The 5,972-nt window shown below is 47.9% G+C and overlaps 1 long non-coding RNA gene across 1 annotated transcript; it reads right to left on the reverse strand.

Moving 5' to 3' along the window:
* Positions 1-1,600: 1,600 nt before the first annotated feature.
* LOC136993568 (uncharacterized) lies at positions 1,601-4,712 on the reverse strand. The gene is made up of 2 exons (XR_010885951.1): positions 4,523-4,712; positions 1,601-1,942 (listed from the first exon to the last, which is right to left on the reverse strand). It is a non-coding gene; the product is annotated as an uncharacterized lncRNA (long non-coding RNA).
* Between the last annotated feature and the right edge of the window lie 1,260 nt (positions 4,713-5,972).

The following is a 5,972-nucleotide window of genomic DNA, read 5'->3' on the forward strand; positions in this document are numbered from 1 at the left end:
GATGGTACAAGATCCTTGGAACTACTTCCACTTGTATACAATATTCTGGGGACCCACTGAGTACCTTTAGGGAGACACAGGGAGTTAGGCCCATTTTTGAGCATATCCATCTAGTTCCTTTGGTGGGAATAATCCATCCATTTTCGGAGGTGTAGGTTTGCAATGTTATAGACCCACACAGCTTTCTTTTTGATTTTGGTACTTTGCCAATACACATTCCCATTCCCGTAACTTGTTCCACGGTCAACCCCTTCTTCTTATCTTCCCATTGACAATGTGAGTCGAAATCATTGCTTAAGGTATATGTCATATTTACTCCTATTGCTTCATAAAAAGGGGGTCTTATGTCGTAGCATAACCAGCAATGGGTAGTTATACTAGGAGTTGTAGCATTTAATACTTTGTAGGTTGCTTGCACAACCTTCCACAGAGGATTGTCTACCCTCTCTGTGGCTTTACTTTCTGAGATTACAACAGTATCTTTCGGGGTGGGGTGATTCATAGGAATACTTGTCGGATTCATGATCGCCCCCGTTGGTTTGATTCTTGATTCCACCCTTTTAACAACTAGATTCAGCCCTATCGCTTGAGGAGTAGGTCGCACACTTTCTTTCTTTATGGTAAATAATCCTCCCCTATCGGTCCCGGGTTCCCAGTACCGGACCCCCCAGGTCTTTCCCAAAAACCATCCTGGGTCCTCCGGGCGGGTAATGTTTATCATCAGGTGCTTACAGTTACCCTGATTGCCAAAAGCCGAATAAGGGCGCGAACCTGTACTGGACCTCCCATTGGAAGGTGTACAGCCATAAGGTCCCCACTGGACCTTAATAAACTTATCCGACCCTGCTCCTGGGGCCCAATCCGAGGCTATAGTTTCACACCCCCAATAAGCACAATAATAGGAGTTTGGATAGTTAAAATACCCCCGCCCAGGATTAGAACTAGGACAAAAGTAAAAACCCATGTGATCTAGACATGGTTCTATAGGTGCCAACTCACACAAGGTAGCTGTGAATGTGGGACTCCCGGGTACACTTCGTACTTGGATCGCTGTTTGATCCTCCCACCTTATTAATGTCCACTTAAAGGGTTGGTGTACATTATGTTCCCCTTTGATTCGTCTTCCTAATAAGCCTAGCACAATCATCTTCCAGAGGAGTAGTGGACCCATGGCTTGGTTAACGGATACTTTACAAACCCTTAATGCCTTGGAGGGGCGATCCGTGATGCCAGGTGTCTCTGGGACTTTAAAGAGTCTGGGTCTTATAACTTTAGGTATTCCTGCTTAGGAGGTGGCTTGTCGGCCTTGATCCCCACAGTTTCTATACGTCTCTGTCTCCTCTGCCTACTCTTTTGCTCAGAGCAGCAGGGTGTACCTGTCTTCTCGACAGCAGCCGTATTCTTCAGGGGAACCTCCTTTATGTGCCTTTCTGATTTGAAAGGCTCCCCAGTTTTTTGAGAGAGACACCCAACATACGGCACAGTCCACCTACAATTGGTGTTTTTAATTTTAGCCTTATGTGATCGGGGTGGTTGGCATGGGTACAACCTTTCTCAGGTTGTACTCCTTTAACAAAGGCTTCCCACCATTCTACCGACCTTTTCTTAAGATCTTTTAATGTCTAATAAGTCAATTTTGTCGTAACAAGGGCGGCAAATGCCGCTAGGGAGATACCCGTACTAACAATGAGTCCACTACTTCCCTTTACAAACCCCACATGCATAACACACAAAGGGATAACAAATACAATGTGGGGTTATAACAAATACTATGTTAGGTTTTACAAAATGTGGTCTCACTTATCGAGGATTCCAGGTTTCTTCTTAAAGGTTACTTTTAAATTGTCCGGATTTCCAAAGGCTTCCCACGATGATTCTGAAATCGGTCCTTTAATTCTGCTAGCGTGTGTCCATCCTCGCTCTGCGGTACGAATAGCAGTGTCTGTGGTAAGTAAGACAAGAAAAGGTCCCTCCCAGCGGGGAGTCAAGGACGAGTCTTTCCAGGTTTTAATTAAAACCTTGTCTCCAGGGTTAACTCGGTGAATGGCTACATCTAGTGGAGGTCTCTGTTTTGCAGAGCTGAGGTGGGGCCCCAGCTCCAAGCACCAGACTAAAGCAGAGGAAGACAGCGAGCCGCCTCGGCGCGCGGAGCAGCACAGGCGGTGCTGGGCTGGGGGAGGCACCGTCACCCCACTACCTGCCTGCTGGGGGGGGCCTGGGGCTGCTGCCACCGCCGGCCAGGGCAGCAGCGTCTCCAGCGGGGAGAAGGGGGAAGCCTGCACCCCACTTCTCGCAGCGCCTGCTGGGACCCCAAGCAGGGTGCTCAGCCCAGGAGCAGCTGGGGTCTCATCCTGCCTTCCCGGGGCGGTGTAGGGGCTGATGCGGGAAGGGGGCTCCTTGCCAGGGCGGGGGCTGTCTCATCGCTCTGTGCCTGGAGCCGCACATGGGGCAGACAGGCTCTTCAGCCAACACACGGATTATGGGGTGGGGGTATTATGGGGAGACATACAAGGCTCCAGTAACCTTTGATTTATTAGCCTCTGGATTACTGGTCGGAGTCCTTGCCTCCCTTCCTGTGACATTGGACATTGCTTGTCTCTAACAGGGATTTCTGGATTTCGTATACTCACTTCAAAGGGAGCAATATCTAGTCTTCCTACTGATTCTGGGGTATACCAAACTTCAGGGTTGATTTTGGCCTCATCTTCAATAGTAAGGGTGCATAATTTTATAACTAATTCTTGATTCTCTACTTCTAAATTGACTCCTAATTCAACCATCATATCTTGGCTCAGTAAATTATATTCAGCTTCGGGAACTAATAAAAAGGATCCAACACCTAATCGAGAGTCTGATTCTATTTCCACATTTTTAATTACTGGGACCTTAAAGGGTTCTCCCTTAGCTCCTATCACTTGTAATTTCTCTGGGGATGGTTTACACCCCCAGGGTACCATTTGGACAGTAGATCTTTCTGCCCCAGAATCCACAAGGAATTCTACTTCTTGTCGCTGGGGACCTAATTTCAATTTTATCAAGGGCTCGGTTCCTTCATGAGTCCCCAGCAGATAGAGCCCCTGACCTCCCCCTACTCTTCTTGGAACATTTGCTCATCCTGCATTCGTTTCCTGCAATTTCTCTTCAGATGCCCTTTTTTCTGGCAATAAAAACACTCAACCTGCCTCAAGTCCCTCGTCACAACTTCCCTGGGTTGTCCTTCTTGGTGAGGTGGCTTCCTTTTAGGTCTGTTATACGACCTAGGGGGTTGTGCCTGGATTCCTCTCTGTCCTTCTCGGACTGCTGCAACCAGAATCTTTGCCTGCCGCCAATGGGTTTCCTCCTCCCTTCGCACATACACTTTCTGAGCTTCCCTCAGCAATTCATCCAGTCCTCTATCTTGCCAATCATCTAACTTCTCTAACTTCCTTCTGATATCTGGAAAGGCCTTTGCTACAAACTGTTTTCAATAGAGCTTGTCCCACAGGGGTACTGGGGTCTACCCCGGAATAAAGTTGCAGATTTTTCCTAAGTCTCTCGAGCCATTCTGTTGGTGTTTCGTCCTTCTTCTGTTGTTCCATGAAGGCCTTATTAATATTTTGCCCCCTGGGAACAGATTCCCTGATTCCCTGAACCATTATGGTCCTTAGATCAGACATATGCGTCTGATGCTCGGCATTCTGAGCCGGAGCTGAGGGAATATGGGGGGGGGAGGAAAAACGGGAAGTTCCTCCAGCATTTTATTTTTCTTCCTCGGACCTTTCTCTTTCAGGGTAAATATCATGGTCCGAGTATCTGGTCTTATCCATAAACTAACATACTCACTTCCTTCTAAACTAAAGGGCTCTTTTGATTTCACATATATATATAGAGCCTGACATATCCAATTTTCAAAAGACCCGTATACTTGCCAATAAAGGTGGTCTCTTCTAATCTGCTTCCCACCCCATACTTGCATACAGTAATATACCATTTTTTAAATTATTATTATTATTATTATTATTTTTTTTCGGCTTTTGCCTTTTCTGGAGGGCCAATCGTTCCAATACTTAATCATTAATCCTAAAGGGCTATCGGGCGGTATATCCGGTAACCGTACCGTAAAGCCCTCTATGGGATCAGAAGACTTGCTCTTTTTCTGTCCCATCTTCCGGAGCACCCACCTCAGTCACTTTCTTTTACAACTCTCTTTCTCTCCGCAGGGGACCGCACTCACACCACCCGAGTCTCTACTGCTAGGACGGTTGTCCCTTCACAGAGGGCGGCCCAGTCGGCTGTCGGGTGCCCCTTTTCGGTCCCCCGCTACACAAGGACCCCCTCTCCTGGAGGGTCCGCACCAAGGACCCCCTCTCCTGGAGGGTCCGCACTCACTCCGCCCCCTGTTACACAAGGACCCCCTCTCCTGGAGGGTCCGCGCTAAGGACCCCCTCTCCTGGAGGATCCGCGCTCACTCCGTCCCCTGGGGACTTCTCACGTGCTCCGGGTATCCCACCCCAACCGAACGGAACCGCATACATATACTCACTCAGTCCTGAGTCTTCGTTCGGATCTTCGTGCACAAAGTTTACGGGGTACTGCAGTTCTTTTGCTTACTTGTCCTGATTTAGGGTTCGGAAATACAGGTTATGGTAGGGGAACCACCCACTCAGGGGCCATCCGAAAACGGGATGGGGCGCCTCCCCTGAGTCAGAGTCCCGAAACCAGGGAAGCCTGTATCCGAGTCACGGCACCAAAATTGTTATAGGTAAACGTGACAAATTGACAACCACTCGGGCCGGGTTGCATAAATTCCAATTTATAAAATAATTGAGCAAGTCACAAGTAAGCAAAACAGCGCTGGGCGGCCGGGGGGGAGTCTCCTGCTTCACCAACGGCGCGCACAACCCCCCCTCACAGTCTCCTTATATGCGATTCCAGTTCCGGGTATACGGGGCACCTCCTGTAACTTCTGCGGTTGCGCCGGCTGTTGCTAGGGGGTCTTCTTCAGCCCTCTGGTGGTCGTGGGGATTAGGCTGGAGTCTTCCTCTGCATTGTGTGCCATATTAGGCTATCTAAACTAACATTGCCGCTTCGCTAGCTCAACTCAATTTTCTCAGGCAGAGTACATGCCCCCCACCACAGGCTGTAGGATGTTCCCACAGATGTTCCCAAGGCTGTTTCTCGCTGATGTAACAAATTAGTACATACCACAATACAAGATGTTCCCAAGGCTGTTTCTCACTTTGATGCAACAAATTAGCACATATCACAATTCCCCCCTTTTTGTTTTGGTCCCTTCTAATTTGTTCATCAAATCGAGCAACAGCCTCCTGTGCCAGGGAGAGCATAGGGTTATGCTTACTCTCATCTTCATTTAGTTGTTTATATTGACTTTTTATCAACAGTAGGTGGGCAGCTTCGAGTCTGCTTTTTGCTAAGTTAATAATTTTATTTACTATACACGGCCCAAAGGTCAACACAAGTACTAGTAAAGTTAATGGACCCGCTATTGCAGACAATAAGGTTGTTAGCCAAGGAGAACGACTGAACCATGATTCATACCACCCTTGCTGGGCTTCTCTTTCCTTTTTACGTTTTTCAAGGCCTTCTCTCAATTTTGCCATAGTATCCCTGACAACTCCTGTATGATCCGCGTAAAAACAACATTCTTCTCCTAAGGCTGCACACAATCCTCCCTGTTGCAAAAATAAGAGGTCCATCCCTCTTCTGTTCTGTAACACTACTTCTGATAGCGATGTCAACGACTTTTCTAAAGCTGTAATGGATTTTTCTATTCGTTCTAAGTCCTCATCCACAGCTGCCCGTAGAGTGCTAAGGCTCTGCTGTTGCATCACTAAGGAGGAAATTCCGGTTCCCGCTCCCACTGCCCCAAGACCCAGTAAGGTGGCTATAGTAATTGCGGTGAATGGTTCCCTCTTTACTCGGACTGGGTGAGGGGTGTCCCAATGATCGTACATCACATTTTCTGGATGGTA

This window comes from Apteryx mantelli, chromosome 17 (genome assembly GCF_036417845.1).
Source record: "Apteryx mantelli isolate bAptMan1 chromosome 17, bAptMan1.hap1, whole genome shotgun sequence".
In the NCBI taxonomy this organism is placed as follows: domain Eukaryota; kingdom Metazoa; phylum Chordata; class Aves; order Apterygiformes; family Apterygidae; genus Apteryx; species Apteryx mantelli.